Source organism: Dromiciops gliroides, chromosome 2, assembly GCF_019393635.1.
Source record: "Dromiciops gliroides isolate mDroGli1 chromosome 2, mDroGli1.pri, whole genome shotgun sequence".
Taxonomy (NCBI): Eukaryota; Metazoa; Chordata; class Mammalia; order Microbiotheria; family Microbiotheriidae; genus Dromiciops; species Dromiciops gliroides.
In genome coordinates, this window is record NC_057862.1 from 676,015,558 (window position 1) to 676,034,266 (window position 18,709).

Consider the following 18,709-nt stretch of genomic DNA (forward strand, 5'->3'; position numbering starts at 1 on the left):
TGCCTAGGTCATACAGTTAGTATGTGGCAGAAGGAAAACTTGAATATTAACCATCCTATCTCTCTATTCACTCCACCACAATTACTCCATGTCATAAGTGCTATGTATAATCCCAAATAGTATGGTTGGGAGGAGAAATCAGAAGGTTAATAGGAGCAATGCTCTCTCTCAAATCCTGAACCTATAGACTGGGATGCTCTGAGGAGTTGAGGAAGCAAAGCCTCTCACATTGGTATGTTGGTAAGAAGATTGAGGGAGCCAAGATGGGGGAGAGGAATCAGCAAGATGCCTGACCTCTCCTTCTGTTCCCTCAAAAAGAACACTAAATCAAGCCTCTGCATGGATTCTGAAACTACAGAAGCTGCAAAGAGACAGAGAGACACAGTCTTCCAACCAGAGATAATTTAGAAGACTTCAGGAAAAGGTCGGTCTGACTAGGGCGAAAGGGAGGGGCAGCACAGGGCAGCAGCCCAGCGCTGAGGGGGTCAGGGCAAGTCAGCAGGAAGCTGTGGGCCACAGCCAAACAACTGAGGCCCCTGGAACCTGGCTCAAAAATCTGGTGTCCTAGTAGAACAGTGGAAAAACCTACCTGCACCAGCCAAGAGGGCAAGTTGCCAGCTGTAGGGCCATGAACAGGACAGGCTTGACTAGGACAACTGATCTAGCACACTCAGACAGGAAGTGCAGGGGGGGCGAACTGCACACACTATAAAGGCCTCAGAGTAAAAAGCCGGTCACACAGCACCTATACCCCTGCACAAGAAGCCCAAAACAGGGACCCTGGTGCCCCCAGAGCAGACCTCAACTTAAAAAATAAATAAATAAGCTGCAATAATGAGTAAGAAGCAAAAAAGAGCCCTCTCCATTGAGAGCTTCTGTATCAATAGGGAAGAAGCAAAAACAAACTCAGATGAGGACAATACCCTCAAATTGCCTACATGTGAAGCCTCACGAGGGAAGGTGAATTGGTCTCAAGAACAAAAAGCCTTCCTGGAAGAGCTCAAAAAGGACTTTAAAAATCAATTGAGAGAGGTAGAAGAAAAAATGGGGATAGAAATGAAAGCAAAACAAGAAAACTATGAAAAAAGAATCAGTAGCTTGGAAAAGGAAGCACAAAGATTGACTGCAGAAAACAATTCTTTAAAAAATTCATCTTGCCAAATGGAAAAAAGGTGCATAATTTCACTGAAGAAAACAATGCCTTAAAAAATTCATGTGGCCAAATGGAAAAAAAAAAAGGTGCAAAATCTCATTGAAAAAAACAATGCCTTAAAAATTAAAATTGGACAGTTGGAAGATAAGGAATCCATGAGACACCAGGAATAAGTCAAGCAGAATGAAAAGAATGAAAAAATAGAGGAAAATGTGAAATACCTCATTGGAAAGACAAGTGATCTGGAAAACAGATCGAGGAGAGACAATTTGAGAATCATTGGACTGCCTGAAAGCCATGACCAGAAAAAGAATCTAGACACCATATTCCAGGAAATTATTAAGGAGAACTGCCCTGATATCATAGAATCAGAGGATAAAATCATCATTGAAAAAATCCACCGATCACCTCCTGAAAGAGAGGTGAAAACGCCAAGGAATATTATAGCCAAATTCCAGAATTATCAGGTGAAGGAGAAAATACTCCAAGCAGCCAGAAAGAAGCAATTTAAATATCATGGAGCCACAGTCAGGAATGCTCAGGACCTGGCAGCTTCAATATTAAAGGACTGCAAGGCTTGGAATATGATATTCCGGAAGGCAAAGGAGCTTGGATTGCAGCCAAGAAAATACTACCCAGCAAAAACGTGCATTCTCTTTCGGGGAAAAGATGGACATTCAATGACATTGGGGATTTTCAATGTTTCCTGAGAAAAAGACCAGAATTGAATAGAAAATTCGATCTTAACATACAAGACTCAGGAGAAGTTTAAAAAGGTAAACAGAGGGGGAAAAAATGTTATTCAATTAGGTTAAACTGTTTACATCCCTACACGGGAAGATAATACTCATAACTCTTAAGAACTGTGAATGTATTTGAGCAGAGAGAAGGACTTTACACAGAGGGTATAAATATAAATTATCTTTGATGTGATGATACAAAGAAAATTAAGGGGTTAAAAAGGGAATCTATGGGGAGAAGATGAAAGGGGAGGTGGAATGGGGTGAATTATATCATATGAAGAGGTGAAAAAAACCTATTACAATAGAGGGGAAGAAAGGAGGGATGAACATTGTTTCAACCCTACTCTCATTAGATTTGATTCAAAGAGGGAATAACATAAATGTTCATTGGGATAAAGAAATTTAGCTCATTCTTTAGGGAAGCAAAAGGGGAAGGGAAAGGGGGGACTGATAGAAGGGAGGACAAAAGCAAGGGAGAAAAGGGTAAAGAAAAGAGAGGGGGTGATAAAAAGGGAGGGCAGATTGGGGGAGGCAGGGGTAAGAAGTAAAACATCAGTGAGGAGGAATAGGGGGAAAGAAGGGGGGAAAGTATAAAGGGGGTAAATAGAAGGGAGGGGAATAGACAGTTAGTAATAATAACTGTGAATGTGAATGGGACAAACTCTGCTATAAAACAGAAGCGAATTGCAGAGTGGATTAAAAAACAGAATCCTACAATATGCTGTTTACAAGAAACACATTTGAAGCAGAGAGATACACACAGAGTAAAGGTAAAAGGTTGGAGCAGAATACATTATGCTACAGCTAAAGTAAAAAAAAAAAAGCAGGGGTAGCAATCCTTATCTCAGAAAAATTGCAGGCAAAAATAGATCTCATTAAAAGAGATAAGGAAGGAAACTACATCTTGCTAAAAAGTACTTTAGATAATGAAGTAATATCAATATTAAATATGTATGCACCAAGTGGTATAGCATCCAAATTCTTAGAGGACAAGTTAAATGAGTTACAAGAGGAATTAGACAATAATACTATACTAGTGGGGGATCTAAATCTCCCCCTCTCAGAATTAGATAAATCTAGCCACAAAATAAATGAGAAAGTGAAAGAGGTGATTAGATTACTAGAAAAGTTAGACATGATAGATGTCTGGAGAAAACTGAATGGGGATAGAAAGGAATATACCTTTTTCTCAGCAGTACATGGCACATTTTCAAAACTTGACCATGTATTAGGGCACAAAAACATCATAGTCAAATAAAGAAAGGCAGAAATAGTAAATGCATCCTACTCAGATCATGATGCAATAAAAATTACATGTAAGAAAGAGCCAGGGAAAAGTAGAATGAAAATCAATTGGAAACTAAATAATTTCATTCTAAAGAATGAATGGGCCAAACAACTGTAACAATTGGAATGACGCCACCTGCTGGAGACTTACTGTAGAAGAGTTCTGCCCATGAAGCGAAGGTCTTTGAGGGCAAGACCAGGAGTCTTTTCTTTGGCGTCAGGAAGTGACGCGGGCTAGTGGGAGGAGGAAGGAAGAGACTGGCGCTCAGTCTCGCTCTTTTTCCTCTGGACTCTGGTGGAGAGCAGAGCTAGAAATGTGCTCTCCCTTTAATAGATAGGAATCTAGGCTTTTCTCTCTCTTTACCAAATTCTTATTCTCCTTAATAAATGCTTAAAAGTCTAACTCTTGCTAAAGCTTATAATTTATTGGCGACCACTCATTAGATATTTTAGACAGTTTAGCTAGAATTTTAGCCCTTAACAGATGGCTGACCACGAAGAGGAAAGCTAAACCTCAGTCTTCTGATCTTCTGGTTGGGTAAGGCATTTTCTCTACCCTCTCCCTTTAACTGCTAAGTACTGGCGTACTGGCTGTGTTTTCCTTTAAATTTTTTCAAATGGACCTTTTAAACTCCCTAATTACCCTATTTTTTATTTTAGTCTGTTTAACCAGACGAATGGGAGATAAGATCATGTTAATGCTTTGTTTTGGGGGATTTTCTATTTTTCTTTTTATTTTTGTTAGAAGAGCCAGCAACTTACTCACACAAGGAAATATCTCTCCCTCTCCCAACCATGCTTTTTCAGAGAAACCTGAAGAGATTCCCGCAACTTTTCCCAGTTCTAACACTAATTGTTGCTTTAATTTTGCATGCCTGGAGGCAATGACCCACCCTCTAGAAGCTTTTAATCCCCTAGCACCTGGAGGCAAAGTGGGGGAAGAGGAATCCAGGCCTGAGTTCAAAATCAAGTCTGATTCAAATTGTCCTGGTCCCTCCCCTCCTCTCCAGACCCCACCCTCTACTCCTCCCATGGCCAAGCCCATTGCTTCCCCTGCCTGGGAAGTCCAGAGATCTGATGTGCATGCTCAACTTTGTCTAACTACATTTTCAGCTTCAGGCTCAGCCCTTCCCCAGCCTGGCTGTGCTTCTGAGGCAACCTTAGAAAACCCTTTAAATTCCAGATATGCTCGTTTTGTTCATAATTTTGCTAACCTGCTTTTGTCTTTAATTAGTAATCTTATAAAGCATTTGTATGGTGAAAAGACTGACAGACAATATAGAGGGATTAAAGAAGAAAAACTTAAGCTGAATAAGAATGACAATCATCAACATAGTTCAAGACTCCACTTCTTTTGCCATGGAAGGGTATATATTTCACAGAAATGTAGCAGTAAACAGCAAGGTATTGATATGAGTATTGGGGATTTTAGATATCGGAATCAAAAGTGTTCTGAATTCACTCAAAGTAATAGTATCAGTTCAGAGGTTACATAGGATTTCTATGCTATTACATATGCATTTTGAAATTAATGGTATGGGTTTATTTTCATAGAGATTTTCATGTTTTTGAGATTGTGTCTTATACTTAGTTTCTAAAACAAGGAGAATATTTGTAAAAGCTTTATATAGTCATGTGATCAAGTTTATATTTTCTAATACTCTTATTAATATTAAGTTCATATTCATTTAGATTTCCTTAGTTTGAATTTCATTGTCTTTTATTGTTCCATGTGTATTTTCTTCTATTCATTTGTCTATCTAATTTTGAAACATTGCAAGATGGTTTTGATTTCATAATACAATGTTAATTCTAGGAGTATTGTGCTCCCATATTCTGAGTTGGTTTTTTTGTTATTTTTTCTCAACTGATTATTTGATCAAACTCTTTAAAGCATTTACTTGGCAAATTGGTTGCCATGGCAAGTGTAAATTGATTCTAGAAGTATTATTTTTGATAAGCATATTCAAAAAAAAAAGAGGGGAACGGTTGTAAAAGTTTTCTTGTTTCAAAAAAAATGTTTTCTTTGAGATTCTGTTGTGCTTTAACTTGTATTTAAATGTTTCGATTTTTCACAAAAGTAATTGTATACTAAGTAAATAAAAGGGGTATTATTTGAAATTGTTGCATAATTATATATTATATTCTGAGTCAAGATGTATTCACATTTTTTGCAATCATTTATTATCCTCAATTTTTAAATCCATATGAGACTTGGATTATGGGAACTTATCATTTAAGACATTAATTGCCTTTATTCTGAGTTATCAGATGCCAGTTGGCCAAGATGCCATCCAATCACAAGAGGAATACATGCAAGAGCAGACACTGAACTGTCACATGAGGGGAGACATGCATGAAGTCAAGGTATGGCCGAGAGAACGGCTTTTGACAAATGTTGAGGTTGGATTCTCTTGGTTTAATATTTTATTTTCTTTTTCCCCACAATATTGTATGGATGGCTGGAAGTATTGATCCCACCCATTTCACTTCTACACCTGGCTTCTATGCTCCCTCCTATATGCCTGATGCCATGGACATCTCAATCCCATGCATCTGATTAAGTCTGACTCAGTTTCCTCCAATATGTTCTGTGGCATGGAAATATAATCCATCCACCTATTTTAAGCCTGGCATACTGCATGGGCAGTACATATTGCTCAAGTGTGGGAATGCTCATATCCCATCATTTCTCTGTTCTTTTATGGTAACCCCCATAATTATCTCAGGTGTCATGATAAATACAGTGTTGAATTTGGCCTTGACATCTGTTACCAATTATATTAGATTTTCTAATTTCTCATAATGGCATGAGGATAATTAGGCAGATGATGCAAAAAGTGATGAAACAAAGATAAAAATTATTTTTAAAAATTAATATCACAGCAATTGTCTTCTCAATTACCCTCCATAAGGGGGGGACTATAGTAATATTATAATTTTAAAGAATGTTTCAATTTTGTTTTATTATATGTTTCATGTGTAACAACTAAGATTCTGAATTCCCTTAGACATGTTTTTGAGAACTTTCCTTGTTTGATTTGATTATTGATAAAGCTCTTTTAAAGTTGTGTTAAGCTCAATTTTGTAGGAAATTTTCCTGGCTGATTACCAGCATCCACACATCAACCCCTGAAAAGACTTCCTTCCATGATTACACCTAGAGGACATCTGAGAAAAGACTTTCAGAGACTTTAAATGAACAGTTTTGATTTGTTGTTTTTGTTGGTTTTTTTCTCTTTCTGTTATAATATACACCATCTGTAACATGTATTCTCTGCAGAGGCCCTCCCTTTGCAAGACTAATGTCAAAGCGTCGGTTCATGAGGACAAAAAAAAAATCGCCCCTCTGGACAAAACTTTCCTCTCTTCCTTTTCTATATTGTTGTTCACATATTATTAGTTAGCAATAGTTATTATATTCTTTTTACTGTTCCGTCAAGGAAACATTTTGTTTCTTGAGGAACAACAGGGGGGACTGTAATGATTAGAATGACACCACCTGCTGGAGACTTACTATAGAAGAGTTCTGCCCATGAAGCGAAGGTCTTTGAGGGCAAGACCAGGAGTCTTTTCTTTGGCGTCAGGAAGTGACACCGGCTAGTGGGAGGAGGAAGGAAGAGACTGGCGCTCAGTCTCGCTCTTTTTCCTCTGGACTCTGGTGGAGAGCAGAGCTAGAAATGTGCTCTCCCTTTAATAGATAGGAATCTAGGCTTTTCTCTCTCTTTACCAAATTCTTATTCTCCTTAATAAATGCTTAAAAGTCTAACTCTTGCTAAAGCTTATAATTTATTGGCGACCACTCATTAGATCTTTTAGACAGTTTAGCTAGAATTTTAGCCCTTAACACAACAAATCATAGAAACAATCAATAACTATATCCAAGATAAAGACAATAATGAGACAACATACCAAAATCTATGGGATGCAGCCAAAGCAGTGCTTAGGGGAAAATTTATAGCTTTAAATGCTTACATGAATAAAAAAGAGAAAGAGGAGATAAATGAATTGGGCATGCAACTTAAAAAGCTAGAAAAAGAACAAATTAGAAATCTCCAATTAGATACTAAACTAGAGATCCTGAAAATTAAAGGAGAAATTAGTAAGATTGAAAGCAAAAAAAACTATAGAATTAATTAATAAAACTAAGAGCTGGTTTTATGAAAAAACCAATAAAATAGATAAAATATTGGTTAATTTGATTTAAAAAAAAAGAAAGAAGAAAACCAAATTACCAGTATCAAAAATGAAAAGGGTGATGTTACCACCAATGAAGTGGAAATTAAATCAATAATTAGGAATTATTTTGCCCAACTGTATGCCAATAAATTTGACAATCTAAATGAAATGGATGAATATTTACAAAAATACAAACTGCCCAGGTTAACTGAAGAGGAAATAAAATCCTTAAATAAACCTATATTAGAAAAAGAAATTGAACAAGCCATTAATGAACTTCCTAAGAAAAATCCCCAGGGCCAGATGGGTTTACTAGTGAATTTTACCAAACATTTAAAGAACAATTATTTCTAATACTATACAAATTATTTGGAAAAATAGGTGAAGAAGGAGTTCTATCAAATTTGTTTTATGACACAAATATGCTGGTTATACCAAAACCAGGCAGAGCAAAAACAGAGAAAGAAAATTATAGACCAATTTCCCTAATGAATATTGATGCTAAAATCTTAAATAAGATATTAGCAAGGAGATTACAGCAAGTGATCACCAGAATAATACACTATGACCAGGTGGGATATATACTGTGGTAAAAAAATATGAAAGTTTTTTTAACAGTCGGTTAGGATAACTGAAAGATGCCAGTTTTTGAAGGACCACCCTTTTGGGGAGGAGACCAACGGCATGAGCTACGCATGCCAGTCTGCCTGCTGCGCACGTCAGACTGCCTGCTAGCACTCCACTTCCAGGGTGTGAGCTTAAAAGGCAAGGAGAGAAGGGAAGTGGGAGTTTTTTCCTGCTCTGCTAGTCTCCTGACTGTGCTGCACAGGCTGATGCTGATGAGAATTCGAGTGGGCCCAGCTCACAGTTAGCAGCAGCACTCGCTTGACACGGTCTCTCTCTCCCCAAAGGTGGCCTTCTCTTTTGGTGAGTTTTATACAGAATATAGACTAAGCTTAGACTTAAGACGATTTGTATTGTATTTCTACTTTCCTATCCTTCTAATCAACATCACCTTGTGACTACCATACAATAAAAGCTCTAACTAGAAAACCAGAAGCTTCTTCCATTTACTAGTCTGGGAGATAAATTAAGGGAAAGGTTAAAGAGGGGAGATTTATGATCTAATATCCAATTTTAAATCTCACAATACCAGGACTGCAGGGCTGGTTCAACATTAGGAAAACTATTAACATAATCAACCACATCAATAAGAAAACCAACCAAAATCATATGATTATCTCAATAGATGCAGAGAAAGCTTTTGACAAAATACAGCACCCATTCCTAATAAAAACACTAGAGAGTTTAGGAATAGGGGGAGCTTTCCTTAAAATAATAAACAGTATCTACCTAAAGCCATCAGCAAGTATTATATGCAATGGAGATAAATTAGAGGCCTTCCCAATAAGATCAGGGGTGAAACAGGGATGTCCATTATCACTCCTATTATTTAATATTGTCCTAGAAATGTTAGTTTTAACAATCAGAAAAGAAAAGGGAATTAAAGAAATTAGAATAGGCAAGGAGGAAACAAAACTATCAATCTTTGCAGATGATATGATGGTATACTTAAAGAATCCTAGAGAATCAACTCAAAAATTACTTGAGGGGTAGCTAGATGGCGCAGTGGATAGAGCACTGGCTCTGGATTCAGGAGTACCTGAGTTCAAATCCGACCTCAGACACTTAACACTTACTAGCTGTGTGACCTTTGGCAAGTCACTTAACCCCAATTGCCTCACCAAAAAAAACTTTTTTTAAATTACTTGAAACAATTAACAACTTTAGCAAAGTAGCAGGATATAAAATAAATCCACATAAATCATCAGTGTTTCTATACATGACCAACAAAGTCCAGCAGCAAGAGATAGAAAGCAAAATTCCATTTAAAGTAATGGTAGATAATATAAAATACTTGGGGGTCTACTTGCCAAGACAAACCCAGGAATTCTATGAACGCAACTACCAAACACTCTTCACCCAAATCAAATCAGATCTAAATAATTGGAAAGATATCAATTGCTCATGGATAGGCAGAGATAATATAGTAAAAATGACAGGGGCAGCTAGATGGCGCAGTGGATAGAGCACCGGCCCTGGAGTCAGGAGTACCTGAGTTCAAATCCGGCCTCAGACACTTAACACTTACTAGCTGTGTGACCCTAGGCAAGTCACTTAACCCCAATTGCCTCACTAAAAAAAAAAATGACAATACTACCTAAATTAATTTACTTATTCAATGCCATACCAATCAGACTACCTAAAAATTATTTATAGAGCTAGAAAAAATAATAACGAAATTCATCTGGAAAAACAACAAATCAAGAATATCCAGGGAAATAATGAAAACAAATTCACAGGAAGGAGGGTTAGTGGTACCAAACCTGGATCTTTATTATAAAGTGGCAGTCATCAAAACTATCTGGTACTGGCTAAGAAATAGAGTGGAGGATCAATGGCATAGACTAGGCACAGGAAACACAGTAGTAAGTGACACTAGCAATGTAGTGTTTGATAAATCTAAAGACTCCAGCTTCTGGGATAGGAACTCAGTATTTGACAAAAACTGCTGGGAAAACTGGAAGATAGTATGGCAGAAATTAGGCATAGACCAACATCTGACACCTTATACTAAAATAAGGTCAAAATGGATACATGATTTAGACATAAGAGGTGATACCATAGGTAAATTAAGAGAGAAAGAAATAGTTTATCTATCAGATCTTTGAAAAGGAAAACAGTTTATGACCAAACAAGAGATAGAGTATATTATAAAATGCAAAATGGATGATTTTGACTACATTAAATTAAAAAACTTTTGTACAGACAGAAGCAATGCACCCAAAATTAGAAGGGAGGTAGAAAGATGGGAAACAATTTTTATGGCCAGTACTTCTGATAAAGGCCTCATTTCTAAAATATAAAGGGAACTAAATCAAATTTATAAGAATCCAAGTCATTCCCCAATTGAGAAATGGTCAAAGGATATGAACAGGCAGTTTTCTGATGAAGAAACCAAAGCTATCTATTCCCATATGAAAAAATGCTCTAAATCTCTAATGATTAGAGAGATGCAAATTAAAACAACTCTCAGGTACCACCTGACACCTATTAGATTGGCTAAAATTACAAAAAAGGAAAATAATAAATGTTGGAGAAGCTGTGGAAAAATTGGAACACTAATGCATTGTTGGTGGAGCTGTAAACTAATCCAACCATTCTGGAGAGCAATTTGTAATTATGCCCAAAATGCAATAAAGCTGTGCATACCCTTTGACCCCAGCAATTACCACTTTTGGGTCTTTTTCCCAAAGAATTATGGAAAGGAGAAAGTGACCCACATGTACAAAAATATTTATAGCTGCTCTTTATGTGGTGGCAAGGAATTGGAAGTTGAAGGGATGCCCATCAATTGGGGAATGGCTGGACAAGTTTTGGTATATGAATAAATGGAATACTATTGTGCTGTAAGAAACAATGAGCAGGAGGAGTTCAGAGAAACCTGGAGGGTCTTGTGTGGGCTGATGATGAGTGAGATGAGCAGAACCAGAAGAACATTGTACACAGTATCATCAACATTGAGTGTTGATCTACTGTGATGGGACTATATTCTTCTCACCAATGCAATGGTACAGAAGAGTTCCAGGGAACTCATGATAGAAGAGGATCTCCAAATCCAGGGGGAAAAAAGAACTGTGGAGTATAGATGCTGAATGAACCATACTATTTCTTTTGTTTTGGGTGCTGTTGTTTTTCTATTTTGAGGTTTTTCGTCATTGCTCTGATTTTTCTCTTGTGACATGACTGATGCAGAGATATGTTTAATGTTGTTATGTGTGTGTGTGTGTGTGTGTATATATATAACCTATGTCAGATTGCCTGTTGTCTAGGGGAGGGGGAGGGAGGGAGGGGAGGAAGAAGTGTCTGAGATTGGAGAGCTTGTATAGACAAGAGTTGAGAACTATCTTTACATGTGGCAGGAAAAAAATGAAATACTTTATTAAAAAAAAAGATTGAGTCATTACATAGGGTATGGGTCATTAATCATTCAATAAATTAAAAACCTATTATGTGTTTGGCACTATGCTAGATATTGGGGAAACAGAGATGAATGTAAAATAGTCCTTGCCCTCAAGAAGCTTACATTCTGTAGGAGAAAATAACATATTCATATATATATATATATATATATATATATATATATATATATGAAAAGTGTTCTGGGATTGGGAAGAGGCACTAGCAGCTGAGGGATCAAGATGGCTTTTATGTTGAAGATGGAACCTTGAACTGATTGTGAAAGGATGGTGAAGAGAGGTTGCATTCCAGGTATTAGAAACAACCCAGATAAATTCATAGTAATGAATCTCAGGTTCAATAACAATGGATATGGCAAACCTAAACTAGGGTCAGCTAGGTGGCGCAGTGGATAGAGCACCGGCCCTGGAGTCAAGAGTACCTGAGTTCAAATCCCGCCTCAGACACTTAACACTTACTAGCTGTGTGACCCTGGGCAAGTCACTTAACCCCAATTGCCTTACTAAAAAAAACAAAACAAAAAACAAAAAACCTAAACTATTCACATTTCCTAATAAACATTCCCAATGACTCCCATTTGGCACTGTCAATAGCTTCACCAACCCAGGACCAACTGGAATAACTTGAATCCTTCCCCTGCCTTTAAATGATAACCCTAGAGAATTAGCCATTGTGATAGAGTAGGAGGAACCTGCCCAGTCTGTGCCCCCAGTCCACGCCCCACTTACAACTATTCCAACAATAATCTCTGAAGAACATCAATAAGAGAAGAAGCTGTTGCAGGTCATCTTTCTAGCTTAAAATCACAGGCTCTAACTAGAGGCAAATGATTATGGCAGGATCTAGGGAACAGGGGTGGTCCAGAATCACAAACTCAGAACCCAGACATCCTAGGCAAGCCAACAGCATATAGATGGACAACAGGACTGATTTCAGATTCAGCCCTGGAAATTAAACCAGCAAATCAGGGTCTCTAAGAGGGACTCAAATTCTGGACTCAGGGCCCAGAGCCCTTAGCAAGACATTCCCCAAAATATATTTTGGACTCAGTCCCTTTCTCCTACAACAATATCAGAGTTCCCAGCTAGATGGTACAGTGGATAGCCTGTAGTCAGGAAGATGTATATTCAAATCTGATCAGCTATGTGACCCTGGGCAAATTATTTAACCTCAGTTTCCTCAATTGTAAAATAGAGAAAAGGATACCACCCACTTCCCAGGGTTGTTGTAAAAATCATATGAGATAATGTTTGTAATGTGATTAACACAGTTCTTGGTAGAGAGTTAGGGCTTAAATGCTTGTTCCCTTTCCATTCCCCTTGCCAGTCAGATCAGCCATCTTTAATTGTGCAGAGCAAATCACAGACTCAACCTTTGACCCAGAACAGTGCTAAGCAAGCAACACTACTAAAGAACACCAGAGACTCAGCCCTAGGCCCAGAACATAACCAAACCAGAAGCGTGATTATTACTCCAAACTTACTGAGCCTGTCAGTTAGATGACAGGGACAATTTGACTATTGTCTACTCCAGCACCACCGAAGGGTAAGTCTACACCTGTGTAGACTAATATCTGAAAGCCATGACCCAACTAAATCCTTGGATATCATATTTTAAGAAATCATGAAAGAAAATTGATCAGACATATTAGTCAATAAACATTTATTAAGAACCTACTATGTGCTAGGTATTATGCTAGGTCTATAAGATGCAAAAAAAAAAGATCAAAGACCATCTCTATTCTCAAAGAGCCCATAGTCTAATGGAGGAGACAACAAGTAAATGATTTTCTATAGATTAGATATGTACAAGGTAAATTGGAGATAAAAGAGGGAAGTCACTAGAATTAAGAGGGATCAGAAAGGGCCTTCTGTAGGATGTGAGACTTTAGCTGGGACTTGAAGGAAGCCAGGGAGGGGAGGAGGTGGAGATGAGGAGAATGATTGGGACAACAGGACAAAGTGAACATAGAAAGTATCCACCAATCACCTCCTACAAGAAACTTCAAAAGAATAGTTCTTTGACCTGAAAAGATCAAAGGGGAAAAAATACTAAAAGCTGCAAAATGGAAAGAATACCAAGAAACCACAATCAGGACCACACAGGAGTTAACAGCTACCACTATGAAGGAGGAAAGAGTATAGGATAAGATATTCTAAAGGCAAAAAGATACAAGTTTAGCATCCAGATCAACTACCCAGTAAAACTGAGTATAATCCTGTGGGCAGGGGGTGGGGGTAGGAATGAACCTTTAATAAGAAAACATGGGTTTGTAACCTGGGGCCTAGGAACACGTGTGTGTATGTGTGTGTGTGTGTGTGTGTGTTTATATACATATACACAAATAGATATATATCCTACATATACTTGTATTTATATTTATATATTAATATATGTAATATACACATATTAGAATATATACTTATAGATGGTATATATACATATACTTATGTATATAATATACATATGTGCGTGTTTATATATACATTTATATATGATTTTTCTAATATATATATAAAAAACTGTATTAAAATACACTAAATTATAATCTTATGTATTTACAAAATTCCTTCTGAGAACGGTTCTGTAGGTTTATCCAGACTGCCAAAAGGGTACATAGCACAAAGGGTTAGGAACCCCTTCCTAGATGATGTTGGGCTCCAAAAAGAGGAATACCCTATTTGCTTCCTATAGGAAAAATAGCTGGGGTCTGGTGAAAAAAAATGTCTGAAGCATATGAAAATCAAAGAATCAGGACCTCAAAGACCTTGTTTTTTAGTTTTAGCCAAACAATTAGCACCAGGGAACAGGTCAACCAAGGAAGAGCTAGGCCCAAATGAAAGGAAGAGGAACTTAAGCTTGGGAATACATTTTTCAATGGGAAAGATGGATGGATGGATAGATGGATGGATGGATGGATGGATGGATGGATGGATGGATGGATGGATGGATGGATGGATGGATGGATGGATGGATGGATGGATGGATGAACCTGCCTAGATTGTGGAAAGGGGCTAAATCCTAGTCACTGCCCTCAGCTAGGTAACCCAAGCCTGCTCCAAGGTTCTGCTTCTCTGCCCCATCTTTTCCTGTAGTCCATTAATTAGGAACAAGGCTGCTTGAGGCATCTTCCAAGACAAGCCTAATGCGTATAACTCTAACCCTAGTGATTGTGAATTGGACTGAGTCTGGAATGCTGATAGCACGGCATTCCATTTTTATTGCCCAAATCTACTGAAGCAGTAAGAATCAAAGGTGGAGGAGACCTAGATCATCTGACTCTAAAGCAGGTGCTCTTCTCATCTGATAACCAAAACAGGTGATGCTTCTGCTTGAAGATTCCCCTTACAACCTTCCTGTGGATGGAATGGAGTAAAATACAATACCACCTAACCTACGTGTTTACTAGATACATATTGGATGGATGGATGGATGGATAAGTAGATAGATGGATAATAGATGTTGAAGAGATAGATAGTTTGGTAGATAAAGATAGATGAAAGATTATTGATAGATAGATAGATAGATAGATAGATAGATAGATAGATAGATGATAGATAGATGATAAATAGATGTTCATACGCATATTTGTGTTATAGGCTTATTTGTATAAAACATGTTGTGATGAGTAAAACAATCATGAGACAAAATTCTAGGTAAATTATAATCATGTTAATCAATCACAACTGGTAAGAGATGACAAAGATGGCTCTTAACCTCTCATGTGTAACGATTGGAATAACGCCACTGCTGGATACTTACTGTAGAAGAGTTCTGCCCATGAAGCGAAGGTCTTTGAGGGCAAGACCAGGAGTCTTTTCTTTGGCATCAGGAAGTGACGCGGACTAGTGGGAGGAGGAAGGAAGAGACTGGCGTCACTCTCGCTCTCTTCCCTTTGGACTCTGGTGGAGAGCGGAGCTAGAAATGTGCTCTCCCCTTTAATAGATAGGAATCTAGGCCTTTTTTCTCTCTCTTTACCAAATTCTTATTCTCCTTAATAAATGCTTAAAAGTCTAACTTCTTGCTAAAGCTTATTAATTTATTGGCGGACCACTCATTAGATATTTTAAACAGACTAGCTAGAATTTTAGCCCCTTAACACATGGTAGGAAAGAAGGAAGGAAGGAAGGAAGAAAGAAGCACCAGCCTTGCTACTCTCTTCAGGTTTTATACTTTTGGGGGGCAAGAGGAGGTCCATTGAGAAGCAATCAAATCTGATTGGTCAAATTAATTGAAGGTAGGCTAGACTGTCACCAGACCCACCCACAACTTTTGGCTAATGCATATGCTTCTTTCAAATAAATAACCTGAATAACCACTCATTGGAGGAGAGGTCTTCTATCTAAAACAAAAGTTCTGTCTCCTTAGCGGACACAGTGGTAACTTTCATCTCAGACCAAATTTAATGGCCTTAACCAGAAATGAGATGGGTCAATGGTATCTTAATGATTCCTAGAGGTTTATAGCTGTGACAAAGGGTCAAGGAGAGTATCTTATCTTATCTAGAGGTTATATCCTAACTAGCACCAAGGAGAATTGACTTCATTTTATCAAAAAGACTTTGGAAGGGGCAGCTAGATGGCGCAGTGGATTAGAGCACCGGCCCTGGAGTCAGGAGTACCTGAGTTCAGGTCTGGCCTCAGACACTTAACACTTACTGGCTGTGTGCCCTGGGCAAGTCACTTGGCCCAATTGCCTCACTAAAAAATAAATAATAAAAAATAAAAAAAAGACTTTGGAATAGAAGTTAGGATAGAATCTTCAAGATATAGGTTACAAAAATTAATTTCTCATAATGGTCTGAACCTCCAAGATATTAGTTACAAAGCATCGTTTTTCACAATGAATATGCATTATTACATGTGTATATATGTGTGTGTGTGCATGTGTGTCTGTGTGTGTGTGGTTAAACCATGATGCCTAAGGAGCTGTTTCTGGGCTTTCATTCAGATGTTTTGTAGCATCCTCTGACTCTCAGATGCCTTTCTATGGCTACTTTCTGTAGTATCACCCCATACTAACAATACTGTCACTACATGAAGGAAGCAGGAACAACTGAACTGGAGGGGCAATGAGCAGCAGCTGCAAGCAATAACTCTGGAGGCTGGGCCAAATTCTCTTTCTCTCTAAGACAAAACTAGGGTGAGTCAGAAGCCCAAGGTTGGTTTTCATGATTGGCCCTATACCCAGTGACTTGAAGAATTGGTTTCCTTGAAGGAGCAGAGCAAGACATAGAAGATGCTCACTTAACTACCCTTACTGAATTCAAGTCACCTGGCCAGATGGACTCCATCTTCTTGCCTTCCATTTCCATCTTTCATCTTCCATTTCAAAAGGAAAGGGAAGACCCTGTTGTGGAACCATTTGCAATGATCTTCAAACCGTCAAGGTTCTGCAGGACTGATGATGTGAAATGTTTTCCCAGTTTCCAAAAGAGGCTGCATATGACTGGCCAATGAGCTTGACTTCATCCAAGGGACTGGAGGGGAGACTCACATCCCACTGAGATTAGTGGGATGGGTGGTGAGAATGCATACAAAAAAATATAGACATAAATATACGTGCATATAGGGAGAGCTTATCTAGAAGACTGCCTTATATGTAGAAGGTAATCATTAACTATTAGTGCTGAATCAAATTGAGAAAGCCTGCTTATTTTTCTAGCCCTGTTTGTCTGTCCATACCCATTAATGATCGAATGGCAATTCAACATTTATCCCTTTATTGGAATCAGCAAAGGTGGTCAATAAATGAGTTAGGTGTATTAAGTGCTTACCAAAAACAGTCCCTGATTTTGAGAGTGTATCTTTTTTCTGTGTAAACTAACATGAAGTATGTTCATAATCCACCCATTTTTTTTAATGAAAGGAATTTCAGTGACCATGAAGTCAACCCCTCACCTTTAGAAATTAGGAAACTGAGTTCCAGGGAGATTTAAGGGGCTTGCCAGGACATAGAGAGGTAGGATTTAAATTCTGGTCCTCTTGACTTCAGCTGTGTGATGTAATGGATAGAGTGCTGGGTCAGCAGTCAGAAGACTTGATTTCAAATGTGGTTTCAGACACTTCTTAGAAATGTGACCCTGGCAAGACACTTGGCCTCCATTTGGCTGAGTTTCCTCAGCTGTAAAATGTAGTACAGCTCCTACTTCCTAGTATTATATTGTGAGGATCAGATGAGATAGAATTTGCAAAGTATTTAGAAACAGTCCTGGCAAATAGTAGGACTATATAAATGTTATCTATTATCACTATTATAATAATAGTCATGATGGCTTTATCCTGGGAGGGAGGATAAGGGTGAGGGAGGATACCAAGGAAAGTCGAATGTAGAAGGTGGTACTTAAGCCTAACATTATGGGGAAATTGGCAATCTAAGATGTGCAACAGATCTTGCACTTTCAGGTGGGTACTGAAACAGAGCTGTACTGAGACTCTATATAAACCCAAAGGGGTGGGGAGGAAGGTAGGGTAATTAGTAATGTTTTCTCCATGGATTTTATAAACCTAACTCTTCCTCTTCCTTGAAGTTCCTTAATCCCACACTGAACTTTACCTCTATAGCCAGGTTCTCTCCAGACACCTCCTTGATGTAAGACTTTGTTCCACTGATGATAATGACAGTAGTTACTGGCTGACTTTCAGATATTGTGACCAGCTCTGAGGCCATCCTCTCCACTGGCAGAGGTGACCAGGATCTCAGGGACTACAAATTCCAAGAAATAGGAACTGGAAATGACCTTAAATGTCAGAAGAATGGCTTCTGAGATCAAGGCCATTGAGGGGAAAAAATGAAGAAACAAAGTCTTTTCTTTATAATCATAGGGACTTTTCTCTATGTCCTATCATATATCAACTTCATTCTGATGTACCTTCTTCCCCCTCTCACCAACCATCTTTCCCTCTCTCCCACTTTGCACGAATCATCATCACTATCCTCAAAATCAATAATTCATTTGTGACTTGAGGTGAGAAAAATTCGGTCTAGAGAAATATAGAAACAACTCCATCGGCTCTAAAACTCCGTGTGTCACTGATTCTCTCTGAGCACTGTGACCATATGTTAATCCAACATTCCTTGAACATCCATTGTTCATCCAGGCAGAGCTAACTATTGTGAGCGATATAAGAACTATACAAGATACAAGAGATACCTAGTACATTTCAGGTACATGGGTGAGAACATGCAGAGGCAGCATTAGGAAGAGTCAAAGTGAGAAAAAGGGGAAACAGAGGCGTATGAGAGAAAATAGTCAAAGTGGGAACAGATTTCAGTAGGAATACCACAAAATGCTCCATGAAGAAGT

The 18,709-nt window shown here is 38.1% G+C and overlaps 1 pseudogene; it reads right to left on the reverse strand.

Annotated features, from left to right (window-relative positions):
• The window catches only part of LOC122739618, a 36,815-nt pseudogene extending 18,743 nt beyond the window's left edge, over positions 1-18,072 (reverse strand).
• Between the last annotated feature and the right edge of the window lie 637 nt (positions 18,073-18,709).